Below are 12,789 nucleotides of genomic sequence, written 5' to 3'. Positions count from 1 at the left end.
ATGTTGTTTGAAGAAGGACATCTCTGATGATCTGGCATGGAATTCCTCATCCTGAGTGCAGATGCGATGGAGATGGAGGAATTGAGAGAGTGAAATGGAATCTTTACAGGGGTCAGGGTGTGAAGAGGTGTAGTCGAGGGAGTTGGTGGGTTTATAGAAGATGTCTATTGAGAGTTTGTCTCCTGAGATGGAGACAGAGAGATCGAGGAAAGGGAGAGTGTTGCTAGAGATGGACAAAGTGAACTTGAGGGCTGGAAGTTGGCAGCAAAGTGGATGAAGTCAACGAGCTCATCATGGATACATGAGGCAGCACCAAAGTAGTCATCGATGTAGAAGAGGAAGAGTTGAGGGGCCTTGTCTGTGTAGGCTTGTAGCATGGATTACTCCACATGGACAACAAAAAGTCAGGCATAGATGGGACCCATCCAGGTACCCATGGCTACTCCTTTAACCTGGAGAAAGTGGGATGAGTTAAAGGATAAATTATTGAGGGTAAAGACAAGTTCTGCCAGCCAGAGGAGGGTGGTGGTGGAGGGGGACTGCATGGTTCTATTATCCAGAAAGAAATTAAGAGCTTTGAGGCCTTCAGTATGGGAAATGGAGGTGGATAGTGATTGAATATCCATGGTAAAAATGAAGCGATCAAGTTCAGGGAACTGGAAGTTGTTGAAGTGATGGAGGGTGTGTGAACTGTTCCAGATGTAGTGGGACTAGACCAGGGGGGACAAAACAGAGTCGAGGTAAGCAGAGACCAATTTGATTGGGCAGGAACATACAGACATGATGGGTCTGCTGGGACAACTGGGTTTGTGGATCTTGGGTAGGAGGTAGAAAAGGGTGGAATGGGGTTGGCAAACAATTGGGTTGGAGGCTGAAGTTGATGGTGCATGTCAGTGGTTTGATGAGTTTTGGTGAGGTCCTGTTGGAGAGGTAAGTAAGAGGAGGTGTCTGAGAGTTGTTGTCTGGCTTTGGCCAGATAGAGGTCAGTGCACCAGACCACATCAGTGGCACCCTTGATAGTGAGGTTCAGGTTGGTGTGGAGAGAGTGGAGGGCCAGGTGTTCCGAGGGGGTGAGATTGGAATGAGTGAGGGTAGTAGTAAAATCAATACAGTTGATGTCATGGTGGGCAGTAGGAAATAGAAAGGTCCAGAGCTGGCAGAAGACCTGCTATTTCAAGGTGGCCAGGAGGAGAAAGAAGGTTTAAAGCGGGAGAAGGGGTCTGTAGTGGGGAGTGGAGAATCATGGTTGTGGAAGTAGGCATGGAGTCAGAGATAGTGTGCTTTTTTCTTGAACTACTTCTGTCTTTCTGGTGAGGATACTCCCACAATAGCGTTAAATAGGGAGTTTTGAGATTTAGATCCAGTAACAGTGATGGAAGAGCAATATAGTTACAATTCAGGATGAGGTGTCTTTGCTGCTCCTACTTCTAAGTGACAGAGGTTGCAGGTTTGTGACTTGCATTTAGAGTAACCTCAGCAGATAACCACAGTGGGCTCTGTGCATGGCACACTGCATTCTCTGTGAGGCAGCAGAGAATGGAATGAATGAATGCCAATGAAGCAGGTTGCTTTGTCCTGGCTGGTGTTGAATTCCTTGAGTGTAGTTGTAACAGCCTGATGTTGCACGAGTAAAACAAATTGGCAAATGTCTGCTTCTGTGATTATGGGAATCTCAGGAAAGTATCAGAACTCAGGACTTCTGGTTAATCATGATTATAAGTGCTTCAGCCTTCTGTATTTTAAAATTTTTCAAACATTTAAAATTTAGATATGGTAACATGTCCTTCAGGCCCACAAGCTCATGCCGCCTAAATACCCCGATTAATCTATAACCGTATGTTTTTTGTAGGGTGGGAGTGCACTCGGAGGAAACCCACACAGAAATTGGGAAAACATTCATACTTGTCACAGACATTGTGATTCGAAACTCGGTCGCTGGCACCGTAATACGGTTGTGCTAACTACTACACTAACCATATCGATCCATTGTATTGGGCTGTACCATCTCTGAGGGTGAGCATATTCTTAAAGCCACCTTTGCCTATCAGCTATTTCACTGCACATCACCATTTATGACTTATATGGCATATCTGGAAAGTTTTTCCCTGATTCTCCAGTCGTGAGGTTGCTTAGATCTCTCCCTTGCGTGCTATTTTACTGTTTACTCCCCATGTAGTCCAGTGCTGTGGCTTCACTATCTATGACATGATCAATTTTCATGTCATCTCCAAATTTACTCATCGGATCTCGTACATCTAAGGCATTAAAGTTTATCACAAAGTTCAAAGGCCCCAGCACCAGCCCTTGTGGGACACCCCTGATTCCAAAATTCCAATCAGAAAAGCAACCCTCCACCACAGTCTCTTTTCCCCAATTATTTAACTCAATCTTGAATCCAAAATCTCTTATTAATTTTATTATGCATGACCAAATGTAATATAGTCTATTCCATGGAAGGCCCTATAAACTGTTCTAAGAAACAATCCCCAATGTGAATTCCTTTTCTACAATATCTTTGCAGTTTGATTAATCTATTAATATGTATTTTTTTTAAAAATCACTCATGATGATTGGAGTTCCCTTCTCACAGTACTTTAATATTTCCCTATTTATGCTTTATTCTATCAAAGATAGTGAAGGGTCCATTGACTGCCCCCAGCTGTAATTTCTTCCCCCTGCTATTTTTTTATTTCTACCCAAACTAATTCCACATTGCAATTCATTATCCAAGTCAAATTTCTTAACATTTGGATTTAAATATATGCAGATTTATTCCTTGGAGGATATTAGAGGTGGAATTTTGAGAAAATGCAATTACTTTATGGTTTTTTAAAAAATTCTAATTCATAATATATTGAAATTCCACAGCTCTCATTGTGGGAATTGAACTCACACTTGCACATCTAATTGCTCAGCTCATGAAAAGAACACCTATGGATTCCAGAGAATCTTTTCTCCCCAAACCAATTTGTGAAGCTGCAATCAACAGTCAGAGAGGTGAGGAAAAGGAAGGGTGTTTTACCCAGGGGCCACTTGAGTGGCAATGATATGGAGAAGTGAACTCTAACACAACAATATTCAGAATCTGAATGCACAGACTAACTGCCAATAAGAATGTATGACACTAACTCTTTGTATATTTATTGCTTTGTACATATTTTTTGCTGTGAATAAAGTTTATTTTTGGGAAACAAAATACACAAGAAAGGATGTATCAATCATGACGGGGCTCCACAAGTGGCAATAGTGCTATGTGAAAAAAAAGACATTCTAACTCTACTGTGTATAGAGACTGTAAACTGAAGGTATAGACCAGGGGTGTCAAACTCAAATTCACAGAGGGCCAAAATTAAAAACTTGGACTAAGTCGAGGGCCGAACTAAATATTTATTGAAAATTTTCAACAACATCTGCATGTTTTCTCTTCTTTCAACATATGTAATGTTAAACTTTTTCTTATTAAAATAAATGTTTAATAATAGTTTTGGTTAAACTCTTTCCAGAAGCATTAACAAATGAGAAATAAAATATTCAATAAATAATATTTCTCTATAGAGGATTTGTCAAATGTTGCTAGTGTGCTGTCGAATAGTAAAATCTGAGGGCTATTGAGAATGTGGGAGAATAACATGATTCCTAAAACAATCAAATGGGTGACTGATTGTGGGCATGAACTCTAGCAGGGTTATTTGCCATGCCCTTTTTCCATTGGTACAGATATCCTTTGATTTACACACTTTTCAAGTTTTATGCCTAATGAGCTTGTATCCAGGTGTAGGACCATTTTTAACCAGGAATATATTTATCACTGTGACATGAAACTATTGGAAGATCGTTTTATCCTGAGATTAAAGTTCATAATCCTTACTCAGGCCTGTGTGCGGGAGGGCGGGGTTTGCGGGCGATCGGGTTGGACAACGACAGTGCGGGGGCATCGGCTCTCGCTGCAGGGCAGCATCTCGGCGGATCAGCGGCCCCGTCACCGTGAGTCGCGGATCGGCCTGCGGCAGGGAGGGGGAGTGGGCAAAGGTCCTGGCGAGGTCAGGCCCAAGGCCTCCGGTTCCGGGCGCTGGGAAGCGGCCTTGGCTTCCCCTGACACCGGCCAGGCCCCAAAACCAGTGTCCACGGTGAGACCCTGCAACGTAAACAGAGGAGGTGGGGGCGATTAGCGGGCTGACGCCAATGCATTCTGGGATTTGTTGTATTACTGTGCATGCGCTATATTGGTGCGGCGGCCAGCGGGCCACCTCTAATACATTTTTTAAATGATCTTGTGGGCCAAATAAAAAATTTGGCCCGCGGGCCAGAGTTTGACATGTGTGGTATAGACTGAACAACATGGAGAATGTAAAGACAATTGCATTGAGTTCTTCTTTTGTATATATTTTTCATGAATAAAGTTTATTTGTGATTTTTGTTTTAAAAATCACTTCCCATGAAAAGAAAACACAAGGCTCAGAAGCTCATCAGTACTTTATATAGCAAAGATGAAGATATATTACCAAAATTTGCAGATTTTGGTGTTTTATTTCTGTTTAATGCAAAACTGTGAGATTTCTTTGAGGATGCCTTCCCTGAAGAAGTTCTCCTTTGCTCTCCAAAGGGAGTTCTGTGGGATTCTCTCTCGCTGCTCCTCGTCTATAATCCCTGCTCCTGGCAGACTTATGCATTTTACTCCTATCAACTGCAAAACTCTGTGAAATCTTTTCGAGGGGTACCTACCCTGAAGAAGTTCTCCTTTGCTCTCTGAACCAAGTTCTGTGGGATTCTCTCTCACTGCTCCCCCTTGGTAATCCCTGCTGCTAGCAGACTTTTGTGTTTTACTCCTCTCTTCCCATGAAATCTCTGTGGGAAAGGGCCAATCTAGAGACCAGCCACCACTATGAGTTGATCTCTGTGTAACGGCCTCTCAAAGGCCTCACAGGGGCAGTTTATTACAGTATTTACAAGGCATATATTATGAAATTATATTTATGGAGTAAAAAGAAAAAAAATCACTTTCGACAGCTTTGTCACTTTAGAATACCCAACTGTTTCTGTTCTGACAGACTCCAGATATAAGCAACAAAAGGAATTTCAGTGACAAAAGGAATTCATTATATGACAGTTCCATTCAATGACGAATTGCTACTGCATGATATCAATGCCACAAGTAGTAATCGCAGCAAAATGGCAGATATTTAAGTAAAGGTGTTGTTCAACATGTAGTACATTGATGTGCAAATTCATACTGTTGCAGATTCTTCTGTGTCGAGTCAAGACACTTAGCAGGCTTAGGCATTTACTATTGACAGAAATCGTATCAATTATAATGGAACGTAGAGTTCACAGTACAACTCACTGGACAGCAAGTACAGCTTGAACATTATTATGGCAAACTATAAAAACTTTAATGGAAAGGAGAGGCTAAGACATCTCAAGCTGAATGGAAGAAGGTTTGTAGAGCTGATGCTTCCAGGTTGCATCTTGATAAGTTCAAAGACAGTTCATGGGCATTAAGAGGGTTCAATGCGCACATTTTCACTCAGATACAAAACTGTTCCATGGCGAGATTTATATGCTTTTACAAGTCAACTTGAGAAGGAAATGGATTGAATAGACAAAATTATGGTCAAAGTTAGCATAAACTTGGATCTCTCCCATGCCGATGCACAAATGAATATCAACAAAGATAATCAGCAGTATCCAACCACAAACATGCACAGAGTTCTACTTCTACACACGATTCCCCTACATTACAAAGAATGGATCAATTCTTGTTTAACCAAGAGGATCTACTGATTTTGAGGGAAGCACTCAAGAAATTACATGAGTATTGGGTGAAGATGAAGCAAAGCATAGGCATGTTTTTACAAGCAATGCAACAGAGTGTGGACAACACAGAACAATTGGTTAATGAACCACCTCACAAAAACTCTTCATGGAATTATCCTTCTCAAAATAAGAAACAAAATTAACCCAGAGATCAGTGAAGAACAGTGTGTCTTTATTGAAGGCAAGGGAACATCAAATGCCATATTATCAAAAGATCAACAAAAGTACAAGACTTATACTTCTGTTTAATTGACTACACAAAAGCCTTTGATACAGTGAAACACCAAGTCTTCATGAAAATACTTAAAGATATTAATATCGACGGAAAAGATTTAAGGATAATCAGGAATCTCTACTGGCAATAAAGTGCAGCTGTATGGATAGACCACGAGATTGGTGAATATCAGCAAATAAAGCGAGGTCTCAGACAGGGTTGTGTTCTATCACTAAACCTGTTCTCAATGTACAGTGAAAACATCATGAGAACCATACAAGTGGGTAAGAGGGAGGGGAGGATGGGTAAGGGGGAGTGGTTAATACTATGTAATCGCTGTAACTTTTAAAATTAATTACAGTAACTATTGCTGAAATGTATGAACAATTATAATGACATGGTTGAAAATTTTAAATAAAATATTCAAAACAAAAAGACCTACCAGGAATAAGTATAGGAGGACACAATATCAACAACCTCTGTTATACAGATGATACAGTACTGATAGCGAACAGTGAAGTAAATTTACAGAAATGAGTATCTGCCATCAACACAGAGAGCAAAAGACTTGGCCTTACTTTAAATAAAAAGAAAACTGAAGTAATGGTAATATCAAAGAAATCTGTTATTCCTAATTGTAGGATCATATTGGGAAATGAAACAAGTTCACAACTTCAAGTACCTTGGATCATGGGTAACATCTGATGGCAAATGCAAAATAGACATAAAAGCAAGAATAGAAATGGCAAGAATAGCATTTATAGAAATGAGAAATATCCTAACAAACAAGAAAATAGCTATTGACATCTGCCTTAGAACTCTCAGCTGCTACATTCTTCCTATGTTGATGTATGGTTGCGAGTCATGGACCATCACAATGAAAGAAGAATCAATGCAGCAGAGATGTGGTCTCTCAGAAGGATACTACGCGTATCATATACGGACAGGATATCAAACAAAATTCTACAAAGAATGAAAACAAAATGAACATTACTTAAAAGAATCAGAAAACAGCAATCAAAATTCTTTGGACACGGTCATGTGAAGAGATACATTAGAACATTTAGTTATAACTGGAAAGCTGGAAGGAAGAAGAAGCAGAGGCAGCCAGAGATTGAAAATGAGAGATGGATTAACATCATGGTTAGAAACAGGGGAGGCAACAACTACAATTCGGAGGGTTGGAGACCATGATGGATAGAGAGACATGATCGCTCACACCGAATAGCAAGGCATCTGAATGTATACACTTTGGCTTGAAGATTGACATCAATGGCCTGGAACCAGTGAATAAAAAGGTAGGTACCTCCTGCTGTCTCCAGAAAGCTGCTAATATATTAAAGGAGTCATTCCTCCCTGCACATACTCTCGTCTCCCACTTCCGTTCGGGCAAACTGATATGTGTGCTTGAAGATATCAACCTCTAGATTCAAAAAGTTTTTTTACTATTGTTATCAGACTCTTAAATGGATCTGTCACGAGCAAAAGATGATGCCCTTGCACTTGTTAAAAACTGTACCTTTCTCTATACTGTGAATTTTTTGTACATCTTTCTACACCTCGTATTATTTGACTGTTGTAACACAACTCCCTCCACTCTTGTTTTATTTATTTTGTTATCATTCTACTACCTGTTGTATGAGTTGACTTGCCTGGATAGCTTACAAAAGGAAGCTTTTTACTACAGTATATCTCGGTAACACCTGATAATAAAGTCAATCTTCTTGCTTTTCTGCTTTGTTTTGATCTGGATCCACCCCTTTATGTTTCTATTTGTTTTCATTTGCTCAAGATCCTCTACAAGTCTTAGTTCTCCAATCTGATTTGTTATCGAGTTGTACAGTGCAGAAACGGGCTCTTTTGCACACCACTTCCATGTCATCCTTATGCCAACCTGTACTAATCCCATTTCCCTGCATTAAGTCTGTATTCTTCTTTGTCTAGCTTTCTCAAGTGCTTTTCAAATTCCTCCTTAACATAATTATTGTATTTGATTCCACCACCTTCTCTGCCACTGTGTTCCAGATATCAACCACTTAAATGTTAAAAATCTTTACCCTAAGAGCTCCTTTAAAATTCTTTTCACTCACCTTTAACCCTCTTTGTCAGATTCTCCCACTGAGTTCTCTCTGCAGAACTTGTTGTTTCTTCTCACTAGTTTGCTCCAGGTTACCTTTATAAGTCTTACTTTCTCCATTTTCTTGTATCATCCTCTCACATCATGTCATTTTTTTTGTTGTAGTTTGCCCTCTCCTAACATCTCTTCTAGTTTGCTCCTTGTCCTCTTGCCTATCATGTAACTTTTCTGCTCTAGATTGTCTGAGTATGTAAAGTTTTGTTGCATTTCAATTGTGGTTCACTCTAGATCCTCTGTAGATTTTGCATTTTCTCTGCCATGGTTTGCTCTGCTTCCCTTACATTTTGTTCTTTCTGTTGCCTGGATAGCTTTCTGACTTTTGTTAGATATTGCTGTAGTTCTGAAAGTTGGCAGCAACAAATTAGGATAGCAAATTTTTGTTGCCAGATATGTCTTGCTCTAGTTATAAAGTGCAAAGGTGAGACCACATTCGTTTAACGGTTTGGAATATTATATACAGAATCAAAATTATTTATTCATGTCATTTAGATTGAAAATATGAGAAATATTTTAACCCAGAGAACATTGAAACTTTGGAATTTTCTACTCCAGAGAACTATAGAGGCTCTATCACTAAGTATATTCAAAAATAGTGATTGATAGGTTTTTAAATTTTAAGAAGTGGTGTTGGTGTCAGTGTTAAAGTGGTGCTGAGGTTAAAAAAAAATCAAATATGATCTTATTGAATGACAAAGTGGGTATGATAGGTCAAACAGCCTGCTTCTATTTTTTATGTTCCAGGCCCTCTCCCCAGATCTTGCTTATTCTCTGATTTAGGATGCTCTACATCCCCTGTGGGCCTTTTTTTTTTGTCTGGTGTACTTTGCTCTAAGTCCTTGCTTCAGATCTTGTTTCTCTGCGTAAGTTCTCTCTGCACCCTCGTTCAAGACTACTGTAGTTTGGTCTGAGTGTCCTCTGTACAATTTGCTTCTCTACTTTATTTTACTCTGGGTCCCTTCCTCAGTTCTTCATGTTTCCTTTGTCAACTTAATTTTTACCATTTAATAGATTTTGTTGGTTCCTGCAGCCCATTCATCTGTCTTATTTTCCTTTCGGTTTTCTCTTTAAATCTTTGCTGTTTTCTTCCTGCTTTATACATCAGATTTCAGATTCAGATTTACTGTCAAGAGTACATGCATGACATCACATACAACCCTGAAATTTCTTTTTCCTGTAGGCACGGTAGAATTATCAATAATTGGTAGTGCAAAAATAAACTGTACACAGTGTAAACATGTAAACAAGCAAAGAACTGTAAACAGATAACAAATGTAAACAAACTGACTGTGCAATACAGAGAGAACAAAAGAAAATCAATAAAATGCACAAGTAAGAACTTTCTCTGAGTTTGTCGATGAGGAGTCTGATAGTGGAGTCTGGTGGTGTGAGTCTTGTGGCACCTTTTTTTAAATAATATTTTACTTTTGTTTTTTCAAAAATTATACATAGTAACATTTTAAATGTACAATATATCAAACTTTTTCTCACAAATACAACAAACAAAAACAAAACAGTCCTTCCCTCCTCCCCCCCATACCCATACATACAGATCTGTTCACAGTCAGAGCTTATATATATTTTTAGAATAAAGAGTACAGTTGGGGAAATTATGTTGTTGTCTACATAATAGTTATTTTTATACCCTTCTTTCTTCTTTTTTATTACTGTATCTGGCCCCCAATGAGGTCCAGGTATGGCTGCCAGATCTTTACAAAAATGTCATATTTATTCTTTAGGTTATATGTGATTTTCTTTTCCCAAAGGTACACAGCTGTTTATTTCCGCAGTCCATCATGCTTGTAAGTAGAGGGGAGTCGGACTTCCAAGTGATTGCAATATATATTTTTTTGCTACCACCAGTGCAATTTTTATAAATAAGATTTGATATTTGGTCAATTTGTCGCTTATTTCCATTAAGTTACCTAACAGATATAGCTCCGGGTCGCCTGTGAAGGCCACTCCTGTTATCCTGGTTAATTTTTCTGCTATTTCTTGCCAAAATGGTCTCACTTTCATGGCATGTAAGAAGGTTCTTTTCTCAGTCTCACATCTCTGAAATTTCAGCTTTTGATTTGTGTAACTTTTGTGGGGTAAGATATAATTGTTGTAAAAAATTATACTGAACCAGTCCATATCTTGCATTTATAATTGATGTCATGCTGTCCTTACACAAATCTGACCAGCTTCTTTCTGAAAGCACCACACTAAAGTCTGATTCCCATCTTTCTCTTGACCTCTGCAACCCTGATTTTGCACTTTCGCTCTGGAGAGCATAGTACATTTTTGTTATAAATTTGGATGTATTCCCCATCTAAACCATTTGTTCAGTTTCACTAATTTCAGGTGGGGTCAACAGTCTTTCTCTTAAGAACGATCTAAGCTGGAGAAAACAGAAGAAGGTCCCATTGCCACTCCGTATTTGTGTTTTAATTGTTCAAAGGACGAGTTCTTTTCATGTAACAGTCCTTAATATATCTTATACCTTTGTCATACCACAAATTTAATATTCTATTGCCCAAGTACATTTTTACACAATCGTGCTTTTATTGACATCCCTACATTTTTTCCTATACATTCATTCATTTCTTGCCACATTCTAATATGTATTAGAATGGGGTTATTTTTAGTGATTTAAAACTCCATTTATAAATAACCTATATCTCTTTCTTGATAGCAACAGCGAGAACAGAGCGTGTGCTGGGTGGTGTGGGTCTTTGACGATCACTGCTGCCCTCCAATGGCATTCCCTGTAGATGTACTCAATAGTGGGGAGGGTTTTGCCTGTAATATCCTGGGCTGTGTCCACTACCTTTTGAAGGGCTTTATGCTCAGGAGTATTGGTGTTCCCATACCAGACTGTGATGCAACTAGTCGGCACACTCCACCACACCTCTGTAGAAATTTGCCAGGGTTTCTGATGGCATACCAAACCTCTGCAAACTTCTGAGGAAGTAGAGGGGCTGACGTGCTTTCTTCATGATGCCGTTGGTGTTGGGTCCAGAAAAGATCCTCTGAGATAATGACTCCCAATAACCTACATTTGCTCACCCTCTTCACCTCTGTCCCCCCAATGATCACTGTATTGTACACCTCTTGATTTCCATACCTAAAGTCAAAAATGAGCTCCTCAGTTTTGGTGACATTGAGTGCAGGGGTTGTTGTTAGTGCACCATTCCGCCAAGTTTTTAATCTCCCTCCTGTATGCTGACTCATCCCCTTCCTTTATACAACCTACTACTGTGGAGTCTTCAGCAAATTTGTAATGGTGTTATTGTCGAACTAAGCTAACCAGTCATAGGCATAAAGTGAGTAGAGCAGGAGGTTAAGAACTCAGCCCTGTGGTGCTTCAGTACTGATGAAGATTGTGGAGGAGTTCTTGCCAATCTTCACTGATTGTGGTCTGGAGATGATCCTGTGGGGTGTGGAGTCACAGGTCGTGGAGTTTGCTGATCAGTTTTGAGGGAATGATGGTGTTAAATGCCGAACTGTAGAGTTCTGTGGAACATCTCCTCCTTGTTCTTTCTGTCATATAACTTGTTCTGTGATTTGTCAGATATTATTCCTAATTAGTTCCAGTCTGCTCTGAGCCCTCTGCAGATTTACTTCTAACCTCTAATTTGCAAATCTTGTTGCTTCTCTAGCCTAGTTTGCTGTGTCCTCCTCTCCTCAGATCTTGTTGCTATTGTCTGGTTTGTTCTTGGGTCCTCTCTACTCATTTTGTTGCTTCTCATTTCTAATTTACCCTGTGATTTTGTTGTTCATCGTTTCTCGTTTACACTCCATGGTTGCTTTTCCGATCTGGTTCCTATACTGGATATTGTTGTCGCAATTCTTTAGGGACAATCCTATATCCTCTGTTCTTATTTGCCCTGGATTCTCTACAAACAGTTTTGTCTGTTCTAATTTGCTGAGCCACCTCTATGAATCTTATTTAACTGATCTAATTCAGGGGTCAGCAAACTTTTTACACCCCTTCATGGCATCCTTGATCTCTCATTGACCCTCAATAGTGTAAAATAAATATCGTCAATTTCTCTCAAGCCTGGACTTTTATCGACCCCTTGGATAGTCCCATTGGCGAGCCCAGATCTCATGTGTTATGGACCCGCTCTGCAAATCTTGTTGTTCCTCTCATGCTCGCTTTCACTGGGTCTTCTCTACCCATGAGGTATTTCTGGGTTCTCGGGTCGAGTTTGGTATCAGTCCTTCTCATTGCTCTTGCGGTTTACCACACAAGAGTGCTGGAGAAACATAGCAGCAGGCCACGCAGCGTTCTTGATGTAGGTGCGTCACCGCTTGGTGCCTGAGCTGTTTGTCAAGGCATGAGTGAAAAGCAGGCAAGCGCCCACTCTTCTTTCTCTCCTCAGACCCTATTGTTTTTGTCCTCTGGGTTCTCTCCATGTCTTGTTATTTTTGTGCTGTGACCTCGAGTCATGTGGTTTTTTTTGCCCTGGTTCCTTCTCAGCCCTTGGTTTCTCTCTCTCTCTCTCTCAGTTTGCTCTTCCTCTTCCCTGCAGGACTTTGCTGTTTGTCTGCGTGGGTTTGCTCAGGGCCTCCTCGGCCCAACTTGTGCTTCAGCTCTGGCTTCTTGTGGACTCCCTGCACTGACTTTGTTGTCTCATGG

Source organism: Narcine bancroftii, chromosome 8, assembly GCF_036971445.1.
Source record: "Narcine bancroftii isolate sNarBan1 chromosome 8, sNarBan1.hap1, whole genome shotgun sequence".
NCBI lineage: Eukaryota > Metazoa > Chordata > Chondrichthyes > Torpediniformes > Narcinidae > Narcine > Narcine bancroftii.
The sequence above is the reverse complement of the archived record's forward strand: the minus strand, read 5'-3'. Positions refer to the sequence as shown.